The 25,350-nt window shown below is 41.8% G+C and overlaps 1 protein-coding gene across 1 annotated transcript in view; it reads right to left on the reverse strand.

Annotated features, from left to right (window-relative positions):
* LATS2 (large tumor suppressor kinase 2) overlaps nt 1-25,350 on the reverse strand; it is a 50,627-nt gene that overhangs the window by 13,431 nt on the left and 11,846 nt on the right. The window lies entirely within an intron of this gene.

Here is a 25,350-nt window from a genome sequence, read left to right on the forward strand (position 1 = left end):
GAAGCATCAAATTGAAATGCGTACTTTAAGATTCCTTAAAATAAACTTTGATTCAGGTCTGGAAAAGGCAACATAGTTTGACATATGATGAAATAGAATGAAATATTTAGCTTTTGGTATTTCAGAGCATGTCTGTGTCACACCTGAACACAGTAAAAACTTCACCCTTTCACAGATGCCACGAGAAGCTAATTATGCGGGGGTTGATTTCTGCTGACTAGAGTCAATGCGAAAGAAAGACTGCTGTTTTCAGTACAGCTGGGACATCATTCACTATCTATTTGGAAAATGACTAGGCATACCAAAGTGCATGTCACATCATTAGTCTTTTTAGCTGTATTTTATTGGGCACACATCCATCACTGAAGTTAATATAGGTGCCAGATACACAACCTGAAAACTAAAACTAGGGCAGATATGAATGCTCCAGTTAAACTACTCTAACACAACCACGGTTAGCATTCCCAGCTCTACAGCCAGCAAGTCACATCCTCCTGCAGTTTGTTTATACTTTTACTTATAGCTCAGGAATATAGAATACCTTTCAACAATGACTCTAGCCTCTGGTTGCAAAGCAAAATTCACAAATCCTCATAAGGCTGCATGGTCTTTTCTGAAATGATGGAGAAACTGAAATCCAGAGCTTTAATGTTGAATTCAACTCACAACTTCACACATCAAAAAGTTAGATACCTAGTCAAAAGTAGTTGCTAAGAACCTTTCTATAATCACCTCCAAAAGGTAATTCACTGAAAAGATATAACAGGAGATAAACTGACTTTTGGTGACAGAAGATAAGAGGACTAATTTGAACTGGACTCCTAGCTCTTAGATGGCTAAAGTTGGATGAAATGAATGTGACCATCAAGGACTTGCCTGCAAATGTCAGTATCCTATTATCTGGCCACTTCATTGCCGTTTTTAGGGGAATTCTGTCATTGCAACCTGCCCACTGAGTGCTGAATCAGATGGAGTTTGTGCCTTCTTGGCGTGGCTTACCGACTGCAGATGTGATGGCTGGGTTGGCACAAGCACACCGCTCTCCCACGGGTCAGTTCTGCACACTGGCTAGCAGTCAGGTAGCCCCAACATGTATGCCCCCTTCCTGTATCATCTGGAGCAAAAAGCAACTTTGCTCGACTGAACTGCAAGTACATGTAACATACTCACTAATTGTTTACTTAGCAAGTCATCTCAGATGACACTAATTAACACTTAGCACAGAGCCACACGCTGGCACTTGGCATTTTGCTTCCCTTAGCTCAGTCCCCGCCTACTCCCCCCAAAATGGCAGCATTTTCTCCATTACTCAGAGGTTCTACTTGGGGAATAGCTATAGCAAGTTTGAATATTTTTCATACAATTTATGACTCATAATTCATAGAAAGGCAGTAGTTGGTTTCACATTTCCTATAGCTGATATATTTCACTGGCATCAACACATTACTAAGGGCAATTTTAAATCAACAGAAAACTATTATGTATGAAGGAAAGAATTTCCCACAATGTTTTTTTCCTCTCTTTCTTTTTTCTTCTTCTGGATACATTTCTAAAGTATTAGCAAATTCACATCCTAGTGCTCAGCATTCTCATCATCCAGGGACTCTGGGCTTTACAGCCCAGTTCCACAGGGCTGCTAACACACTCTGCCCATTTACACCAGCTGGATCTAGCCTTAGATCACAAGCCTTAAAGCTTCCTAAATCAAATGTGCTCCATATGCACATTTGAGCTGGCTTGGATGTTGGTTTTTTTTTGGTTTTGTCTGCAATAGAGTACCAAGAGAATAAATGCTTTGTAAACAATTATCTTAATGATTAATAAAACAGCCCATATAATCCATTTCTCCCTCTCTTAGCTGTGTCGGCTGTATACAATTCAAAGGGGCTAAAATAGGTTAGTTTTTTATCACCAGCATAGTGATATCATCTCTGAAAACAATTCTCCCCCCCCATACTGTGGCACTACTTTCTCCTCTTTTGCCATTGCCTGTGTCAGAAAAGCAGAGTAAAAATGACACTGGTCTATTTGAAGCTGTATGTTCTACCTTCAGCAGATATGTTAGGGGATTCATATTTAAACTTCAGTGGGAATAATGGGAGGGGAAAAGCCCAATACATTTAACTGTGGACTATACGACAACCTAAGAGGGCCAGCAAGAACTTGCGACGAGCAGATATGTTGCTGGCAATCTCACCCCTGCAAGCCCCCAGGGCAGCAGCAGCCCTGTGCTCCAGCTCACCACTTCTCATCTTTCATTAGGTCAGCTCCCACCCTCCAAAGGGTTTCCTCATTACATACCCTGTTTGCTTAGCATTTACATTACTGCTGGAAAAAATGAAGTCAGTTTTTTTTGTGGTTCAAAAGAACACCTGTGATTCCCCTGTATACCATCCCATAGCTTTGGCCCTTTCCCCCATAGCTATCATGAGACACAAACAGCCCCAGTTTCTGATGCTGGTTCACAAAAGCCTCACATCATCTCCAAGCAAACGGAGAGTGACCAACAAAAAAACCCCATTCCGCATACAAAAGGAAAGGGTTTTTCTCAGAGGCCCATCGCATATAATCATAATCCTCCACCCAGGAGACAAATCCCTCTGGGGGCATGTGATGCTCCAGGAGAGCGGAGGGCAACAAGAAGCTCCAGCACTGTTATAGCTGGCCTTTGGCCTCCTCTGCATTGTTTTTCCCATCGCCATTCTCCATGCCCAGAGCTCTCTCCTCTCTGTCAGCCACCTGAAGAGGGCTCCACTCATTCCAGCACCTTTTCATTAGGGATGGGGGACAAGCTGATGCATGGCTGAGGCTCACAGAGGGTGTGCTCTGTGCCCAAGACGGCTGCTGGCTAATGGGGCACGGTGGCCCTCTCCTTCCTATATGCAATGCAGCGATATGCTCTGCTGAGCGAGGGAGCGTGGCTGGGACAAGGCAGCAAAGGGCTGGCCTCCAGGAGCCTGCTGAAGGGGAAGCTAGCTCCCCACTGGCGGCAGGGGCCAAAGCCTGGGCTGCATTTGCTGGAAATCAATATAAGGCCTGTTTTGAAGGATGGGAAGAAGGGCACAAGACGGATTAAGCAGTGTCAGTAATTACACTTGTTGGAGAACAGAGGCTTAAGAGAGATAGAGGGTGTTTGTGAGAAGCAGCAGAATGGCTCAAGAAGGAGGAGAGAAATCAATGCCAAAATCCTGCAAACTGATACTGTAGACAGTAGAAGGGCTAAGGAAACAAAAGGACAGACACTGGGTGAGAATAAAAGTGCACAGCCACACTGACACAGATAGAGCTGTCCTGATTTTACATCACTCTACATTTTAGAAAGAGAAGGGAAAAAAGACCAGAAATGAGACATGAAAAAAAAAATCCACTCGGAGCCATATCCAACGCAAAAGCATTCAAGCAGGCACAGGATCAAATTCAGCTCCCACTGAGGTCAACAAAGATTTCCATTAACTGCAAGGTACACTGCATCAGGCCCTCCGCTTTGGATTGTTTCCTTTTCACTAGGCCAAACGCTGTCAGCCGCAGTACGGCTTGAGAAACCTGGCCGCTGGCTGCGTTCTGCTAACCCCACAGCCAGCTGTCAGGCTGCAAGGAGAAACACAAGCCACTGGCAGCGCACACATAAACCACAAGGGAACAGAGCGGTCCCGGCCCCAACTCATTCTTCACATTCTGTGTATTCCCTTCAGAGGATTCAAACATCTCTCCGTGCAGGGCTTTTATACACCTTTTTGCTTCCAGACATCACTAGCTGTTGGTGAAAAAATAAACCAGAAAAAATAAAGGTGAAAAGCTACAAGGGGAAAATGTGCTTTTACAATTAACTCTAATAATTTTGTAATTAATGTTACAGCTGCAATATTAAAATGAGGTTTCAGTGGTCCGCTGTGGTTCTGGACAGATCTAATGGAAAACCAAAGTCAGGCCACGAACCGTGCAGCAGACTGAGGCAACTCTGCAGGATCCCAAATTAGTGGGTTCATAGAGAAAAATGGGGAGGGGGGTGTCTCCCAGCTAGTTCCTACAGTGGGCTACCCAAACCAGACAGCTGCACGGTCAGCGTGCTCTCCGTTATTTCCCCAGCCTTGCATTGGCAGAAGGCAGCTTTCCAGGAGATTTCAAGATTTTGCTAGAAGGAAGGCCACCTTTGAGCTCAGATGCTCAACAGGGAAAATCCTTGTTTGATGGTAAACAGCTATTTGGATGTGTGCATATACAGACTTCATCTCACTCTGTGCTCCGTAGGCAACGTGAAAGGCTTTCCCCATTTTACCCTCCCACCTGGCAGTACTCCACCAGCACTGGCAGAGGCTTGCGTTCTTGCTGTACTACAGGGTTGTCCAGCAACATTTTTCATTCAGAAAGCTCCTCGTTGCCAAGATGTATTTATCATCCAAGTGAAGATTGCACAAGAGGTTACAATAAGTAAGACTTTTTCCCAAGAACATTGTGTCTGAAGGAGACAATAGGTCCTCCAAGATTTGGCAAGGCTAATTAATTGCTAACAACAACAAAAATTAATTACTTGCTTTCCATTCACAAAGAAGGATGGGCGACAGATGCAGGAAACAGATACAGGTTCCCTGCGGAAGGGAAAAAACTAAAGCTTGTGCCAGAAGAGATGATCCAGAATTGATTACGAACCTTTCTGCGATAGCCCACCATTGTAGGAATTTTCATTCATGATTTTAAACATGCAAAACCTAAGAAACTCAGGAAACAACGTGTACAATATGCTCTGTCAGGACTGCTGCAGCCCCACAGAACAGAGAAACTTATTTTGTAATATTCTCTATCTGTAATTATTCTCTAGTTGGATGCTTCATCCAATTTTGTACTCTACTTTTGTTTTGCCTGTTTTCAGGTTGCTAACACCAGGGGCTAAATTTTGCCCACAAATTCCCATGTCTAACTATAACCCTGATTAAAATATTCTAGGCACATAATTAAGAAGCTATCCTGAGAATCATTAGCGCTCTTCAGTTTTAGTGTATCAAAAAAGCAGGAAACCTACGGAGTGCCCATTTCTTTGAGTGCCCATTTCTTTGAGTGCCCATTTCTTTGCCACAGGATCACTTAGTCCATTCATAAACCACATAACCCATTCAGAAACTAATGGAGGTCTACTCCATGGCTAGTTAAGAGTTTTCTGCCCCCACTGCTCCTGTTACAAAGCTCCTCCAAAGCTATACTGCTTTGGCGGTGATAAACCTCCCTCTTACTTTCAGTCTAAATTACACAGGGTCAGTTTATTCCCTCTGCCTTTAGTTTGGATTGTCTTTTAACTTCAGCAGCTCTGCTGTTATCTACAGAGTGAGCCCCCTTCATCCTAACAGATGGTTGCAGCTTGGCCTCCTGGGCTAAACAAACCACATTCTTTTAGTTTTCTCTTGTAAAACAGGCTCTTCATTCTCTTTATCGCTGTAGTAGCCCATCTCTGTATCAAGAAAGATCAGACTGGGACATGGTTTTGACAAGAGCTGCACACACCGTTCTTGATGACGTGCAAACAGTGGTGGAAAAGTTATCCTTGTGGTAAAGTCATTCCTTTCCTTTGTTGATTTCAGTAGAGGAAGTTTGAGTTTGGGGCTTTAATCCTAGCTTTTAGCCCTTGCTTGCAGCATTTCTACCCTTTGTGCTCCTGAATTCATTTTCAGTTCTGGTAGCACTCCAGCCCTTAAGATCACCCATTATTTTGGTCAGATGCTCCAGCCCTGCTTTGCACTGACTGTGCATTCCCACTTCACACTGCCACAGAGAGTACTTCCTTTCTTTTTTTTTTTTTTTTAATACCAGACTTATTAATGGAAAAAGTATGCAGAGGAGACACCAGGTAGTACACAAAATTGGGGCAGACAGAAAAAGAATATGGATAGGTGATGAAATGTAAGACTCACCAAGTTAAATCACATCAACATATGAAAAAAATAACTGACTGCTAATTAGGAATGGAGAATTACAGGTAAGGAATGACTTTAACCAGAAGGTTTTCAGATAACATTTTCAAAGGATATTTGAAGAACAAAGGGAGTATGCCCAAAAGACAGAGGGAGGATTCTGGAAATGATACAATGCTCTGGTAAACATCCTATCAGAAGAAAAACAAATAAAAATAAAACTCACATGACATTTGCTGCTACGCCACCGCTCATTCTGCTTGCCTTCAAACTCTTTTAGTCTTTATTTAGACAGTCACCTACAGAAGGTAGGCGTATTTACTATTCTGTGTTTGTGCAGCATCCAGTACAATGGGGTCCTGCTACTGTTGTGTTTATGGCAGTATGACAACTTATTATTAAAGTAAGGTAATTAAGTCCAGCCCAAAATATTCAACTTGGAGTAGCAGGCAAAAAGATGCTGGAGGGCTAAAATGTCAATTCTCCGGGGTCCCAGGACAGAAACCCTTGTATTGCTACCACCACAAACCAACCCTGAAATCAGATTACCTTAATCCTCCAAGCCACAGGACATGGCACATTTCCTACAGCTATGGAAGGAATGAGGCAAAATAAAACAAAAGTAACTAGAGATTGAGAAGCATCTTTTGATGATCAAGATTATAGCTGTTCAAAATGTTTCCAGTATCTTTTCAGATTTAAAACAGCTCTGGATGATTAAAAAGCAAACAAATGAACCAGACCAATGAAACCCACATTTGAAATTTATGATGTTAACTAGCCCTAGAGCTAACACAAAGTTCTTTCAGAAGCATCACCAAAAAAATAAAAGGGCCATCATGACACTTCTCTGCTGTTTTTTCCCAGCTGCTTCTCTTTAAGTTCATGACTAATCAAAGCTGTTTAAGTTCTTCCAAGAGAAGTAAAAATACTCTATAGACTTAGCAGCAGGGTACTTACAAAGAACAACCACCGTAACACCTTCACCAACTTGGAAAGGGCAAGAGAGAAAAAAACAAGAGCTGAGACCGGTAACTGGAAATATGACATAACTCCTTAGCAGGTGTCTCAAAAGGCACCAGTTACATCAAAATATTTTTTAACACTATGTAATTTATATCAAGTAGCAGCATATAACTTTTTTTTGGTTTTTTGTTCTTTTAACTGAACTGGTATAGTACATTCCCCCTCTGCAGCTCCTTATAAAACACACTGTGTTTGGCCATGGGTGTTTCACGGAGGACACCTGCCATTTTACACTACAGTCCTTGTGTTCCATGAGTCTTTCAAATATGGCTCTTTGCATGAAAAGGAGAGATACGAACTTCAGGCTACAAGCCAATCCAAGGCCCCAAAGTTAAGACATTTGGAAATAAACCAAGTGTGGCTGCTCAACATATTTCCAAAGAAATGCTTGTAAAATGAAGGGAGTATTTATAACAAGGCATCTCCAGACAAAGAGCGCATATGTAAACACTTCAAGAAGCTCTGATGAACTATTCAAGAGATGCAATCTGTTTAAAGAAAAAACACACATGCACTGCAATGTCAATTTTCAAATCCAATCAGAACATTTAATCAGACGACTCCTGCTGATGTCCCAGAGAGTATGTGTGTGTACATATAGACATGCATGCAGATACTATATGTGTGCATGTCTGTGTATGTGATTGTGTTGAAATTAATCTAATTTCAAGTAAGCCTGTAAGCCCTTTGAAAGCAATGTATTGAAAAAGACAGGACACCTTCTTTCATGAAGAAATAAGGCTCTTACTTGTGTCACCAGTCAGACAAGACAAGTGATTTCATTATACATATTTATATATACATTTATTATAGCATTTCTGGAAGCACATCAGGCACTCTGGAAGGGATTTGGAAAGGGGAAGGCCTGCAGGAAGCTGGAAGAGGTCCTGTTCCAGGCAACAAACCTGCACTCTGCATGAAGCTCAAGTGTCATGAAAGAACAATTACAAACAGGCAAGGAAAGAGAGTCCATGGCATTAACAATGATAATTGAAAGGAAGTGAAAATAATCAAAAGCCATCATGAATACCACTTTTTTTTTCCTTTCTTCCAAGTAGGCTGGGAAGCAAGAACAGAGCTGAGCTGCTCTGCCCTAACTAGGACACAGGCATGAGAGGAAGGGGAGCAGAGTGCAGAGAGCCCCATCACAGAGGTAGCTTAATGGACAGACCTGAGGAACAGTAACAAAGAGCCTGTTCTCCCTGTCCCCCCTAGCCTGGGAAAAAGCACATCTGTGGCTGAAGAGCCGGTGGTAGAAGCCTAATTTCTCTAGATACTTGGCGGAGAGAGTGACACTGTTAGCACCCAAGATAACGCGGTGACTTGCTGCCTACCCTCAGAGGCTCTAACACCCCTTTCTGAAGGCATCCACTCTTTCCCCCAACCTTTGAAGGAGCACAGGCTCCTGATTTAGCAATCAAACTTGGCCAACAGTAATAGGCAGCAGTAACATCTCCCCGAGTACAGAAAGTCCCTATTCTGGAAAACACATACTTTGCTTCAGATCCCACATGAGAACAGACGTGTAAGGAGTGAGCACACAGCATTCAGTTTTGAACACATCATAGTCCACGACTATCTATATACCAAAATTCACAGGCCAGGTTTGCATTAATGGTATAATAAAGGAGAGGGGAAAGTGTGTATTTGTATGTCTTCACTGCTCGAGGTATCTCCTAGCTGCACAAAATCCTTTCTACTGTGATGGCATCCGAAGCTGCCTGCACTGCGCTGAGCCCTACACAAACACAAGGGAAGAATCCCATTCTAAAAAGGATTTCTAATTTAAAACAGAACAAACAATTGTATATGCAGCCATAACTGTTCCTCATTACTCTTTAAGTATGCTCATTGGAGAGCTATTTAAACTATTTAGAGTTCAAGTCTAACCAAATGACCCATGGCGGGTGCATCAGCAGACAGAAAGTTCTACAAATCTCTCCTAATCTTTCCTCAACACTGGAGCAGAGGGAACTCAAACCAGGAGCACTATTATGTGCCAATTCAGAAATCTTATACTGAGGCCAAATCATGTTATATAAACAGCATTTATAAATTACTGCATTGGAAGGTTTATGTTACAGAGCAGCATGGAAGAGCTTTGCTTACTTCATGCATGTGTGAATGCACATGCACACACGTGCAAGTGTGTACATAGCTCTTTTCCAAAGGTGCTATTTTACTTCCCTGAAATCCCCTCACTTTGGTTACAGGAACAGGGAACTTCCCACCCTCTGGACACGGTCCGTCCTAGATTCAGCCTCAGCTCCAGTTCACTCCTGTCCCTCCTGACTGGCAGCCACTGTGGTGACCTGTACTCTGTCACACAGTGCCTCAGCCATATGCCTTGCATTAACCAGGTTTAAGAGTTTCTCCTGTTCCCACAAGGCAAGCCAAGGCAAGCCACGGCACTATTCATCAATACTTTTAATATTACAAAGGTAACATAACATCCTACAATAGCTTTTGAACTCTGAAGAAAAGGAAACAGAGGGCAATTAGAAAACAAATTCAAGTATAAGCAAATGAGTTGTCCCAAACCAAAAAGCATCATCATCTTCCTGTAATGTTCACTGAAAACCCCTTCCAGGTTCCCGTTCACATTTTTTAATAACTAGAGGTGTTACCAAACATGCCATCCCCTTTTCATACCAAGCCCAACACTGGGCAAGCTCTGAGCCTTACAACTGTAACTCAAAGAACAAGAGTTGCCTATCTGGTACTCCAAATCAAATCCTTTCTACACGGCAGAGAAGTCCAAGCCAGTGGAGAGCTTGTTACCAACCCTCTGTATTTTGATTCAAGTTGCCACAGTCTTGAATGCAACACCTCCCATCACCCCGTGTTCTACTTTCTTTATCCTAACAGTAAAGAAGTCAAGTTGATGCAAAGAACAGTGAATCTTTTCAGCAGCAGCACTGAGTAGCAGGGTTTGCCAAAAGCTATTAGCAGACAGTATCAGGTGTTACAGCCTTTATAACTAAGAGGAAGATAACGCATGGGGCAAGAATCTTCAAATACTCAGTCACTATTTGGTTTGAAATCTTCCTCTGGATTGGTATGATTTACATCCAGAAAGCAATAAGGGATCCAGAAACTCAATTTAAAGACAGAATTCAGCTTGAAAAGACAAGAAGAACAGGAGGCGTTTTCCTATCACTTATTCGTAAGGTGTACTGAAATCATTAGCAGAGCAGCAGAGGTGCTGTGCATTTCACCAATGCAATCAGAAAGTTCTCCCACCCAAGAGAACAGGCAGGCTTCAGCCAGACTAATTCCTCCTTACTCCACTTCTGCCCTTGTCTGACTCAACCTAATGAAACATGCAAATGTGGCCAACAGTGCTGACATTAGTACCAATATAAGTATTTGAGAATATTAATAAACACTGCAGCACCCAGCAAAGAACCAATGCAAGTTCCTGGGGAAAAAGTCTTAGCAAGTCGCCTTCAGGAATTTATTGATTCCACTGAAATCTCACAAACTCTCAACACACATAGAACACAGTAAAGAGCCTTGCACAGAAGGCGTCTTGAAAGTTGAGATAGAATTGGACCCAACCTTGAGGGAAAGGTGCACCACACTGCAGAACAGCACTGTTGTTTTAAGAAACACACTCCAGTACAGCTTCATCTCCAGTTGTGTACCAGGATCTTCATGCATGAAATCCAGCCATTAATAAAAAATGGCATCTGCTACTCCGTACTCCGGGGGTTCAAGTGAGAGTCCCTCCAGTCAAGGTGTGCCATCTCAAAAAACCAAAACCCAACCTACTCCTGACATAATGCATCTTAAATTACTAAATGTATTAAGATGGCAGTCCCAGCAAAAGCAACACCTTGCTGTACAAAGGCCAGCTGCCATTTAAAAAGCACTATATAAACTCTTCTAAGTATTCCCTTGGAATTGGGTTCTTTCAAATTCTTTCTCCCAGGTGGGATGTTTTGCAGTCTTAGTATTTTACACTTATTAGTAACCAGGGCACATTTGCTGCAAGAGCAGCAGGCCATCCCTGCTCTCCTCCAGACCTGCTTTTCACACACTGAGCTGTCAGAATGATAGCATGACTCCATCCTACTAGCGCCCACATCCTCCCCCCCCTTTTTTTCGAGACAGCAGTTTCTTACTCTATCAGGGCAAGTAAATCAAGCTGGATAGAATAGCAGTTCAGTGAAGGTTTCATGATGAGCTTATTCCTCTTCATTAGCAGCAAGTGATGTGTTTGCTAATTTTATTGCTCACGCATTAGCCAAAAATGCGTTTGGCTGGCACTACATCTACAATAACGCTATTTGTGTATCAAAGCATTTCTTTTCAGTGGCCACAGACACTAAGATGAGTGCTTCCCATTGCTTTTCCTTCTACTATAAAGATACATACATATCGAGTTATGTATAAAAGGATTTTTACAAATATTCACAGAGCTTGCAAATGATTTCTTAGCCAAACCGGATACAAGGGACTTGTAAACTGGGTATTCAGATTCAGCAAGATGAGTTAGGAGGTTTGTTGTCCAGGAATAAAGCCCAAAAGCATAGAAAATAATTGTGTGAAAGAGTGGAAGAGCTTTTTGCGCTGCCAAAGTCAGCTGTTCCCCAGAAGGTCACATGGTGCTGCAAATTTGCAATGCTTTAGTACTGTTTATTGCATTTCTCCATATCCAACTCTACAAATTGAATTTTGCATCTATTCCTGTTAACGGTGCCTCTGTCATTTTTATTAAGTGCTGCCTACTTAAGGCATTACAAGTTTTCTTATATTTCTTAAGATTTTAACATTTAAAGAGTGATACTCCTCTCCCCTCCTTTTCTTGTAACTTTATATGGGTTTTAAACCACTAGAACTTTCAAGTGTTGTTTTAAAACCTCTTCTCCAAGGCAAGAAAAATTCACATAAAGACAGTAAAATTAAGTCGCCCACTCATATTCAAGGTCAAATACTAACAGAATTTTCCAAACAAGGTTCAAGCGTATTCCTGATATGGCCTTTAGAAGTTTAGGAGAGTTTTGTTCCCCTTAATTTTTCTTTTGGGAGTACTGTAATAGTACTTTAATATAAAACCTCCAGGATATCTGGTTGGAATGCATTACCACTGAACTGTTCTCTCCTTTGAGGATTTATACCACAATAGGACCCCAACTGATATCAAGCAGTAATGCAGTCAAAAAGAAAAAAAATATATCCGAGAAGTATAGCTCCATTGTGAGACAAATGAAGGCTACTTCTCTCTCAGCCTCACAGTCCAACACAGCACGTCTCACGTGACTGAAGAAACATCTGGGTTTTATCTTGAGATTCCTAATATTTTTCAGTACAGACACATACACACACACGCAGAACGCAAGTGTGTTGGGCAAGACAACTTGTTATATTTATTGTTCAAAGAGTAGGAAGATGTAGAACTTTTACATACAATATTATTTTTAAAAAATTTGTTCTCATTTTTGAATTTTATGTATTAATTGTAATGCTTTTTTTTAAATTCTCACCCAAAAATATAAAAAGGCATTCTGCTTTTAACATTTTAAAATCAATATGCTCAACCTTGTAATACAATATACTCAAACTCTGCAGCACTAGGGATCTCATTAGACATTTTCCAGAAGTCCCCATGCAGCGCTTAGTTTCATTAACTCTATCAAATACACATGTATAACTACAGGTCCAAAAGTAAGAATTACTAAAGACGACTGACTGCCACTTAATGATTTTTAAGACTACAAAAATACCGCTTTGTACTAAATGCTTTATATGACTGCTAGTCACTGCAGCTTTCTGCAGCTGCAAGATAAAACTCTCAACCCTACCAGTGCTAGAGGCAAAAAAGAAAAAGAGAAAGAAAAAAACCCAGCTGGATAAAATATCTTAAGGTCAGGCTTTTTACATGTAAAGCAGCCGCAGCAAAATTATTCACATTCTTCGCACATAGCTGACCGGGACAAGATTCCACGGAGAGGTAAACAATTCCCCCAAGAGAGCAGCTGCATCTTCCTCAGCTCGGGAGCTACTGGGGGGAGGGAGAAATGCCCACGAGGGTCCCCAAAACTGACCAGAAGCAGGAAGAAAATGAAAGACTGCTTCAGCTCCATGGTAATGCTTCACACGACTGCTCCTTTCTGTGCTCAGTGAGAACAGAGAAGTGTAAAAATAAATAAATAATAATAAAAAAATAAAGCCAGTTGGTAACACACACTTTGATCAATGTCCTAGAGGAACCTTGTAAGTAGACACCCAAGTCCAGTTCAACATAGAAGAGTAGGAGGAGAAATATTAGATAATATTGAACAGAACAACTGAAAGGAATGCAGTCATCTGGCTTTGCCTTTATTGCGTAATTATTTTCAAAAGTATCTTTTGAAGTATAAAACCATTTCTTTCTAGGTTTCCACAATATCTCTCTTACATTGTCCTTTTTTTATCTGGTATTTCCTTAGCAGTATCTTTACTCAGTTTACCTCAATGTTATTTCTGTTGGCTACTAGCCAAGTGGCACACTTTAATAGTCAAGACACACAGTACTGAAGAAGCATCTTTCTCGCTCCACTCCATTTATGTGCAAAGGCTGTGATATGTATTTTAGGTTGTTATAAGAAAAGAAATCCTCTTGCAAGATCCTCCTCAATGCTATCCCCTTAACATCAGTATCTCCTCACAAACCTGCCATTAGCCATCAATGAAATCAGTTGCAGCAACATGAAAAATGACCATATCACTACTACATTCATAACTTAGTATTCACGTATTATCTTCCAGCTGCAAGTGTGCCGGCAGAAAACTACTTCTGTCTTGTCCCTGGCTGCCTGTCACTGCTCCCTGTGCCGGAGGTATCACCTGCTTCCCTCTTGTGTGACCACACCGCGGTCCACTTGCCACCAGAGACAGCTCGGTTAGCACAGACCTATGATTTAGCTGTTGAAACTAACTCAGTTCATTTTGACCCAAGTGAGCTAGGGTTAACTCCAGCAGCAGCTCAGCTGGGGCAGTAAGACTTGGGTGAGAGGAGGAGTAAGAACAGACAGCACTGAGCAGATGGCCATCTCTGGAGCACAGCTGGAAGGAGGAGAGCATGTGAGCGCAGGCTGAGCTTTCGCTCGGCATTTCCTCTGATGGTGGTTGACAGCCAAGGCAGCTGCCACAGCTCTCAATTCCTCTGCTCCTTTCTGTGCCCCCCTACCATACCCCCCAATTGTGCTCGCGTCCCTCCCACCATCCCCAAAAAGTTATTTTTAACCTGGATCAGTTCCCTGATCAGTCACCGCTCAGCTCTGCAAACACTGTGCTGGCACAGCTTGTGGGAATGAACCAGGGAGGAACGAGTGGGAAGACGAGCGGCTCTGGCAGCACCACTGAAAGCTGCTCTCCTGGAGCCCCAGCCCAGGAGTCTCCTCTCCTCCCTTCACACCAACCTACAAACTTCCCAGGTGAACGGAATATGCTTGTGGTATCTCAGACCATGAGGTTTTTCTTTTTTTTTTTTCCTCTCTATGCTGCCTTAAGAAAGTTTTTAATTGCAGTATTTTATGTGTTGGTGTCATATTAGGTTTAACAAGCTAATCCCTCTCTTACTTGTGCAGTTATCACCTAATATTTCAAGGCAACAACAGGACATTTTTCAGAAATATATTTGATCATCTTAAAAAGGTATAGCCAAGGGGAAACAGTCTTACATGACAGGCTATAAATCAACATGTTAGACAAGTAATTTTAAACCACAGGAGGAAGGAAAAAAAAAAAATCTCACTGTGTCAAGCCAATAAAAACCCTGTAACACTGACTCTAGGAGATATTGGACCTATTCCATAACAACTATATTTCTTAGGAAAATACAGTATTTTGAACTCTAAAGAAGTCTGAACTTGATTAGACTGAAACAAAGGAGAGGGAGGAAAGCAGAGCAGAGGACACGATTCCACTCATCCTTCCTCCACAGCTGGAAGTCTTGAGGAGGAAGCTTGAGAAGGCTCAAGCAGATAAAGAAACCGTTCCCTTGACCAAGTCACTCAATGTTGACACATTTGCTTACTAGCTCCCAGTAATCCTGGCAGTGGATCAACGTTCCTCACCTCCCTCCTTCAAGCCTTTACTCAAACTTTTAGGAGACTTGTTTTCCAATGCTCTCAACCCATGTCACTTGATAGGAGAACAACTGGCAATTGCTTTTCAGGCTTCATTATTATTATCATCATTATTATTATTACAGCACACACTCAGTTGCATGAATACTATTCAAAGACAGCAATGTTTCTTCTGAGATCTTTAAGGGTGCAAAATATTAAGAAACCAATAAGAGACAAGTAATCGCTTTTCTTCCTTTAAAAAACATATTCTTAAAAGTGAGGTCTACAGCAAAATCACGCTGGGCAAAATTCTTCTTGAATATTTCAGATGCAGAATGAAACCTGGCCAGTGCTTTGACGGGATAACACTAGCAGTAACAAGCACAACGCTGCATGGCATGGAAGGGAGGCTTCATGATACAGAATCTGTCCTGGTTTCAGCTGGGACAGAGTTAACTCTCTTCTTAGTACCTGGTATAGTGTTATGTTTTTGATTTAGTATGAGAATGATGTTGATAACACACTGATGTTTTCAGTTGTTGCTAAGTAGTGTTTATATTAAGTCAAGGATTTTTTCAGCTTCTCATGCCCAGCCAGCAAGAAGGCTGGAGGAGCACAAGAAGCTGGGAGGGGACACAGCCAGGACAGCTGACCCAAACTGGCCAAAGGGATATTCCATACCATATGACATCATGCCCAGTATATAAACTGGGGGGAGTTGGCCAGGAGGGGCGGCTCACTGCTCAGGAACTAACTGGGCATCGGTCGGCGAGTGGTGAGCAATTGCATTGTGCATCACTTCTTTTGTATATTCTAATTCTTTTAGTATTATTATTGTCACTTTATTATTATTATTATCACCATTATTTTCCTTCCTTTCTGTCCTATTAAACTGTCTTTATCTCAGCCCATGAAGTTTGGGGTTTTGTTTTGGTTTGGGTTTTTTTTGATTCTCTCCCCCATCCCACTGGGTGGGGGGAGTGAGTGAGCGGCTGTGTGGTGCTTAGTTGCCCACTGGGGTTAAACCACAACAGAGTCCCAGAAACTAAGACTCAACAATGTGCAGTAGTGCACTGGTGAACATCTCAGTTTCTGGATGAAGTAAAAAAATATAGTTTCTATGCACCTGTTCAACAAAGCTGCCAAAGGTAAGGATATACGTCTGGCTAGGCAATCAAGTTCCTAAATTTCCCCTACGAGAACTGGGTGGAGACAGTACTCCTACTGGTTTCTAACCTGTGTGCATGTCGCCAAGTACTGTTAAACAGATGTCATTGCATCACACTGCACTGTAGGTTCATGAGAAGATTTGTGTTCATACTCTCTGAGCATGCCAAGCTCAAAACAAAGCTAAGCCTCCATGGTAATGACACATGGAGACAGTCCCTGTATTTTGATGATTGAGTTCACGCTACACCAGTAAGCTCTGAGAGGTCGTCTTGGAGTAATTTCTATAGCTCCAGAGAAACAGTCTTTCCTCACTTCTGCTGTGTATGCATCTTACTTGGGCTCCCATCTGCATGTACACTGCCTTGGATAATGCTGTGAGAGGCAGAATTAGAGATGCAATGATTCCTGAAGAGCAGTGTTCAAGAAGATACTCTGTTTCCAAGGTCAACATCCACTTCCTGTAAGAAGCATTGCAACTGTCTATTCCTTTTCTCCAAGGCATCCATCAGCTCTTAAAATTGTCGACATTATGATTAATTATTTTTAATCAAGCTTTCCAGTATCTGCCACCACCTTCAGAGACTAACCGCAGAGGCCAATGATAAGCAAGCTTAGAAGTATGTGTATATATATACGTATAGAATTGTGTGAAAACCTGAATTTCAGCAATTTTTTCCACAACTGAAATTTGTAGGATTTATGTTCCAGAACATGGAATATCTGAGATGTTGGAACTATCCGAAGTACTGCCATACAAAGAAAACAGTAATATAGTCATAGTAGTTCCATAGGCAGCCCATTACTTGAATGACTATAATGATTTTTGTATATCAATTTTAATAGTTTTCAACTTTTAGCTTGCCTCTGGAAAAGGGTAGATCTAAGAATCTAGAGTAGAAGTACCCTAACCTGTAATAATCTGACAGCCTATATCTTAAATAGGATCTATATCCTAAATGCCAAACGAGCTTTCAATGAGTATTACAACGCTCCCATCTAAGCCATCTATCTGCCAAGCAACTTCCGCATTCTTTCTAACCTGAAGCGTATGGGCTGGGACATCTCACCAGCTAACTACTCATTTACTCCTGCTCTGAACATTTACCCATGTTTTCAAGACAACCTCAAGCTCTCCTCCTGAAGAACATTAAGTAAGCAGACAGTAAGAATGACAGAGATATCTATGCAAACAACAAGAACACTAAATATCATTATCCTTTTATCTTCTCTGTGCTGCAACCTTCCTACATCCCTACCCCAGGAACATCAGTTCAGGTTGTAACATCTTCTGGGTAGAGACCTCATTTTTTGCAATGATGTTGCACCACACACCTTTACTGCAATGCCAATATAACAGTGGCTTTGTATTTGATTATCACTGTAACGGAGCAAATGTGAAATCCAAGGTGAACACTAAAACTCTTGTTAGCAATTTACACTGGTAACACGATCCATACCACACCAAGATTCTCCCCATTTCTAACATGCAGGTCACAGACCAAAGATCCTGTTCTGCCAGGAAAGGTACCATCATGTTTTCTTGTAACACCATTACAAATGCTTGGAAAACTCTGTGGACACCAACACCATAATTTAGAGAAGAAAGAAGGGAAATACCAGGTACGCTTCAAATTACAGGAATATCTTAACTGGTTACTAATTATCACATACAGCTGGGTTTAACAGTCCATGTAATCTGAAGTCCAAGCTACCAATATTAAATGGATTTGAACAGATTTCCATTTAAGGCTAAAATCTGTGCCAAAACCTAAGTCTAAGTAAATGGACTTAGCATGTGTGTGTACTGGTGGAACAGGAGAACTCTTTTACTGCTCAAAATAAGCAGCAAAGCTCTGGTCTGATGAAATCAATAGGAATTTTACTGCTGATTTCAATGGGGACAGAATTTCAGCCCAAGAATCTTCATCTTCCAGCATGGTGGGGCTGGGGATATGGTCCCAGTCTAGATATGCACAGTTGATGTGCAATCCCAAACACACTACTCTTCCCAGCTTTCTCATCTCACCGCATTCTGCACAGCAGTGCTCAGAGAATAGAGCCAAGTTCTACCAGAAACTCAGCTTGTGCAGGCTTTTCACATTTTGTCTTCTGACCCAAGCATCCAAGGGACCCTCTGTTGTTGCAGGTGGGGTCTGAGGAAGGAGAACACTGTTGCTCAGTAGCTGATGAAATGAAAAGGCCTCCCCACCCCACCCCCAGCACTTCCTGCAATGCTCCACACACTAAAGTCATATACCACTACAAGCTGGATCGCAGCTCAGTGCATTCCACTGCACTTTGTCACGCTTCCCTGGCCGATACTATGCCAAAAATGACTAGCTTTAACAGTTCTCTCGTGAATAAAAGAGCTTTTGCAACTCTGAAACAGAGCTGAGTTTTTAATTCATGTTAAATCTGCTTTTCTGTTTTGAAGGAACATTTTTAATGCTGCCTGTAATTCCTCTTCTGTGCTTTTTTCTTACTTCTGTAGTGACTTTGTGAAGATAAAGGGAAAATTCAAGCTGACTAGTTTTTAAAAGCCTTAAAGAGACCTCTAAAATATGCCTGAAGAAAGTAAAAATATGAACTAGCAAAACACAAAGATGAAAAAGATCCACATCATATTCATATACATCTAGAAATACATGGCAATGAGCCAGAAGATTCATAAGACAGCTACCATAGAGAAAAAAATCCAAAGTACACCTGGACTATCTAAACAAGCATAAAGCAACATTATCCAAGATTTGCACATTTACTGTTTATTTACTCAGTACCCAACTGAGCACAATCTTGTGGAATAATACAGACTGCTCCTGCAAACATCCCTTCTACTCAGATACTCTAAGGACTTGTAGTTGCAGACTATGCCCTAAGAAACTTTCCTTTGTAATCTTTTATTCAAAACCCATGCCTACAATTACCAAAAGAACATGACTATGAGAAAACTGTAAAACTAATGTAAGTACTTAACAGAGTAATGTGCTCATTATGTCAATGCCTGGCTCCCCTCCGTAGCAGAAGAATACCAGCATGTTGCATGTGCACTCAAAAAAGGGATCCCACTTCTTTCCAAGCCAGTTAGCTTTGCTCAGCACATAAAGAACTGTTGCCCGTTCCAGCCCATTTTTGGAACAGACAGTTTCACTATCCAACCCCATCTCCAGGCTGACCTGGAAATATGCCTGCCCCGATTGCTACTCGCGTATGGAAATAATAAAGCTATTTTTACATGAAAAGCAAATCCTTTATTTTCCCAAAAGCAAGAACAGCCACTGCAACAAGCATAGAAGCCAGGCATTTAGAATAGAGGAGGGTGTTACCTCAAAGTACAAAAAGCAATTAAGCCTTGTGAGCAGAGCATGTGGGCAGGATGAGGGGTTAAGCATGACTTTAGACAGCAAGCACACAAAAAACAATGGAAAGAGGGAATTGGGGAGGAGGAAAGCAAGGCAACCTGGAGCTTTTAAATTCAATAGGCTGGGAAGGTGGGGAAGACGCCTGTCCTCCTCTGCAGTGCCTGCCAGCTAGAGCAAGCAGCAGGCATTCACTGTTGGGGGGGCACTGCTGGGAACCCCACGCTGCTTTCCCTGGTGTGCAGGGAGCGGCTCTGGCTCAGGCTACTGTTTCTTCCACGCTGCCGAGCTGAAGAAAAGGACTTTCCTAATGCCTGAGCACGAACCCTCGCTGAACACGCGTTGGCTTCGGTCATGCAGGCGGCTTGGGGGCTGAGAGACCAAAACAGCACTTCTGTGTGCACGATTAGGATTTTCATCCTCAAAAACCACATCCAATTTTCAGGGCAGATCCTTCATTAGCACTAATGTTCCTCCAGTTAAAACAACTAGTTTGCTACTAATGGCTGAACTCAGCACTACCAGCTCTGTGACCTGACTGCCCTCCTCCCCAAGTAAATGCCAAACATCATCCTCTCTGCTCACGCATCCAGTTCCTGCTTTTTAGCAGGGGCTTCATCCTTGTTATGCTTCCCATGCGCTCTCATGATTGTCAGTTATCACTTTCCTGTCAGAGTTTAAACGTCAGCAGTAATACCTCCTCTATCCGTTACCTGCCACGATCTGAGAGTCAAAAAAAAAAGGGGGGAAGGGGGAAGTAAAAATTAGTTCCATTGAGCTTCTTCCCATACTAGGAAACCACAAAACTACTATGTGAAAGTGGCAAAACAAACTAGATCTGTGGTCTAGTGGCAAGTTTTTCCCCAAGTTCATGGACTCAAAACTTTGTGCAAGGAGGGTTGATGGTGCCCTGCTGGTTTGACTCAGAGTTTTGTCTAGTGCTGGGCAATGGTCCTATTTCAAGGTAATGGGAGGGAGGAAGAGAAGGAAGTTTTATGCATAGCTGAAAGTAAGATAACTGGCCTCCCCTAGATGCTGTGCTAATGCTACGGCTGCTGTTGTTTGGCCCATGTAGGGCAGGGCGATGACCGAGTTCAAACTCCAGTAGACAGTGGTGAACCTGGGAGCACTAACCCTCCTCCACAAAGCAAGAGGAAGAAAATGGCGCTCTGCAAAAAAACAAGGAATTCTGTTGAACACGCAGCACTGCTATTTGCCCAAAATAGTGTTCCTGGAGATGCTGAACACATAGCAGGACGTTCTGACCTTCCCAGGAATCTGGAAGAAGGCAGCTCTGCCTCCAACACCGGAGCTCTGCCACAGACTGTGCTGCAGCTCAGACTCTCCTTTGCCTCCTTAGCAGAGGTGTTCCAGGCTCAGGAGGCAACAGCTTCTCCCTGGCAGTAAATCTGAGCACCCATTTCTGCATAACTGTAGAGCAGGGCCTGCAACAGCAAGCTCTCCACCTCCAGCAGTTTCTAATGCTTATGAACCACAGGGAAGTTCCTGGAAAAGTGGAACTGATTTGTTACAGAAGGTTTTACAGCACCAAAGTAGTAGTGAAAAAATATTTTTTCTAGGTTACTTTCATGTGGCTAAAAACCCTGAAGGTTCACTTCTCTGTAAACAGAGAGATGCGGGGCGGGGGGAGGCACACCAACGCAAACAAAAATTCTTGTGGCTTGCTTTTGAATTTGCTGGCACTTCCCAGTGAGGTCCTGCTTTTGTAGCATGGGGAGCTGGCTCACCATGTGCCCTGGCAGAGACTGGTGACTTTTGCCCGCTTGTAAACTCCTAGGCTCTAGGTCTTCAATTTGCACTGTTGAGCACTGCACCAACATCTTCTCTCCACCATTTGCATGACTGCAACACCACACGTTTCACAGGTTCTTCATAAAACACCTTCAAGAAAGCACTCAATGAACTTAGCGCTTGCATTAGAGAACATAGTAAAAAGATTTTCAGAATGGGAGGGATGGCCAAGGTGCAAGAAATGATCACAGGAAGGAGATGGAAGTGAGTTTCCAGCACAGCAACTGCTGGAGCACTTGAAAGAAAAGAGGAATTCTATTCTGCTCCAGCACACAGCCAGCTGGTCGCTACCATGTCTGGGCAGCACACATTACACAGGCAATCGTGCGATCATCTAAAAGCACGATCAAGAAACTGTGCTGGACAATCAGAAAAAAGAGGCTCCAGCAAGGTGGAATGCACGTCTCTGGAGAAAATTATTCAGCACTCGTTTGGAGCCAGGACAAAAACAGCCCAGTATAGAGTGGATTTGTCTTGATTCAAAGATCTCTGTCATATGGTCACAAGTTTTTAAATTTTTAATTGGGACAGCCAGGGATTTTTTTTGTTTTTGTAAACCAGGATACCCCGCACATATCAGTATTTCCAAGGTTCCAGTTACATTGATTAAATTAGATTTTATGCATCTTTATCAGGATGATATCTGGCAGGAAGGTGGAAGGAACAGAGTGGCTGTGGCAAAGCTGGAAGAAAAACATGAATGGGACAGGTGGCTAGTTTAAGCACAGACTATGGAGTCCTGACACTGAATGGAAGAAAAGATGCAGAAATGAAAATATATGGGGTGTGCTGTCAAAGTCACATCACAGTTGCATCTATTATTCTTTAGGATGTCACATCAAATCTAAAAAATAAGGCTGAAGTCTAGAAAAGAGTTCTTTCTTAATAGTTTGCAATTATAAAAAAAAAATTAATTCATTTAGGGTATTCAGAGGCACATGGAGAAAAGCATGTAGGAGGTGTTGAGTATTAGTCATTCAAACCAACGGAGCAGAAAAAACAATGCAATAGGACAACAGGTAAAGGAAGGTATAGACTTGAATAGCCTTGAAGATATTTAAGAGTTGATACAGTGGAAGTACAAAACGAACAGGGATAGAAGGAAGCTGCAGAGCAGCAATGATAATCTCTGAGTCTGTGCTGACATTTTCTTCTGTTTTGAAACAACCCATATCCAACAGATTCATAAATGGTGGATAAAATCCAAACCTAACCATGTAAAGACTTACACAAGAGTAATTTTACACTGCTAGTTGTCTTACTGAAGTCAATCTCTTTGAAGGGCAAGAACTTAACTATATTATCACCTAGTATCAGCAGTCTTCTTTCTAGCATTTTATACATGTGAGGAGTAATACACTGCATCTTTGCATGCTTCGGATGAAATGAGTAATTTACAAATCATGCATTAGAGTAACTAAGGATATAGAAAACACTTGCAAAACGCTTGGTCATTCAAGCAATCCACATTTAAATCTCAACATTTTTCCATTTACGTTGCGTTTATATTTCTCAAAATGTGTAGAAGACAGTATGTGTCACAGTAACAGTTTCATATACGCACACATACACTGATAACAATTAAAGACAAAGCAGCACAGAACATAGTTATTTTCACAGGCTGTCCCTGCCATAGCCGTTACCTGATTCACAAAGTTATGGGTACACAGCGTTCTTTGGCTTCAGCCTTCTGAAAATTAACTGACCTAGAAATATATATTTTTTTAAAAGTATTTTCATATCCTCTCCTGTTCTCTTCATCATTCGCCTCCCTGGGAAAATATTTTTAATTGCTTGGATTCAGTTAAAATGAAGAGCACAAGTTTCTCATCAGGAAAAATCCATCTCTTACACTGCAGGGAAGCAGAACACAGTCTCAAACATTAGAATCTTGTTTACTTAGACTGAAAAAGAAATCTTCAGTGCAGTACCAAATCCTATGGATTAAGTTCTTTGCAAACAGCTGGTACCATGCAAACTCTGGAGTCATCATAATACATACATGCACACATGCATCTCTTGGGTGAAATCTAATTTCTGTGTGTCAATTTGTATACAAGAAGTTTCTCGTGAACTGCCAGTGACAGTCCAGATGGCAGGACAAGACCACTAGAACAAAACCAGTTTTGCTGTGCTGCAACCATAGCTGGGTGACCCCATCAAGATCAGAGCTGACAGAACCACCTTGGCAGAAGCCACATGGTATCAGGGAAGACACATCAGCTGCCAAGTAACATGAAGTTGAAAATATTCCAGCAGCAACAGTATTTTGGGTCACCAGCAGCAGATGTGTAGAGCAGGCAGACAGCAAGAGTTTGACTGGTTGACTTTCACCAGGCTTTTATTTAAGCATCTTCTGAAGATGGAAAATTGAGATCCCTCTCAAGTCTGGACAATATGAGCCTGCTGCTGCTATGGTAGGATAACACCAATGACCACAATGCCACAGCAACTTCAGCCTCTATTTTGGTAATCAGAGGCATTTTTAAATTTGATTTTTTTTTTTTTTCCAAAAAAGCTAGGGAATGATGAAAACCTAGAAATAAGGACCAGCATTTTCCACTCTAAGCCTCAGCTCCAAGCAACATAAAAATGCCAGATCTAAGCTACACTCACAATTAGGTTATGAACATAAGCAGAAAGAGTGAAAAAAGTGGAATGTATTTCACATGCTGTACACATGACCTATATAAGGATAAGGTCCAAATTAACACAAACATCTGTAGCTTTAAGCAAACAGACAAGGTGTCTGTCCCTCCTTGATTTTACTAGTGCAAACTGCATTTTTTCCAGCAGTACTCGATTGTAAAACATCTACTCTAGAGTGGCTATATCCATAGTGAGGCAGCTTGCAATCCAGCCAGAATTCTTTCCTAAGTCAAATAAAGGAAAACCTGGGCCTGCCCAGCTGTTTGTTAAGAGAGATTCAAAAAGAAAGAGGCAATGGTGGGGAATTAATGGACATACCCAATAAACAAGAAAAACAGCAGCTGCCATCACCAAGAAAACTCGACTTGAAGACCTCTTTCATTGCATACATGCATTTGCAAGTCACAGAGGCAGCCAATACCCAAGGAAGAAAGACTATATGTACTAATGGTGGGTTGGGGGGACACACGGACAACACACATGAGACATGGACATTCTACAGGAGTCACCACCACCACAAGCAGCTGCTGAGCAGGATTTGAATGCTGTGCCCAGGGGAGCACCAACAAGCTGTGGTCTGCTTGAGAGTGACATGATCAACCTCACAACCAAAAAGCACTTCTGCTGCGTTTTGTAGCATATAACCATTCACCCTCAGAGCAACAGCGGTGTGATCCTCAGTCCCCTGAGGACCCTCCTCGGCATGACCAATGCTGGTCATTGTTTCTCCTTCCAACAGTGGTCTGGCAAGAATTCAGCCAACATCTTAAACACTTCCAGAAAACAGACACACAGTTGTAATACTATCATGCTTTCAGAAAATGCAGTCACAGTAACTTCATTCCGCCCTTGGGCAAATATGACAGTATCTGGCAATGATATTTTATAAATAAAATGGAAGAAAAAGTAGTTTAGTTCCCTTTAGTTTATCAGATTATATTATGCAATTGAATGCCTGGTTGCACTCTTGTAATTTAAATTACTATAAACTCACATACCTGGTGACAGTATTAGTTTTTCTACACAGGATAGAGATGAAATTCCCCATTTTTTTTTCTTCCTGTTAACTTAGTTTCAGTTCTGCTGATAAATTAATTTCAAAATGTCTGCAAAATAATTTTTTCCTGTGGATACAGCAAGAAAAAAAAGTGAGGAAAAAGGACTGCCATTGTAAGTTACTCTATGTATATTAGGCCATGCTTTAGGGGGAAAAAAAAAAGATTTAAAAAAACCAAAAAATCACTCCACACAAGTACGGTACATACCTGTATATCACCAGAAGTAGTCATGGACTTTTATTTGCATTCTACTGATATTCAATTAGCAGCTTTAACATAAGCTTTTACTTCATTTAGCAACTATCAGAAAAGCATTCCTAGG

Source organism: Gymnogyps californianus, chromosome 1 (assembly GCF_018139145.2).
Source record: "Gymnogyps californianus isolate 813 chromosome 1, ASM1813914v2, whole genome shotgun sequence".
Taxonomy (NCBI): Eukaryota; Metazoa; Chordata; class Aves; order Accipitriformes; family Cathartidae; genus Gymnogyps; species Gymnogyps californianus.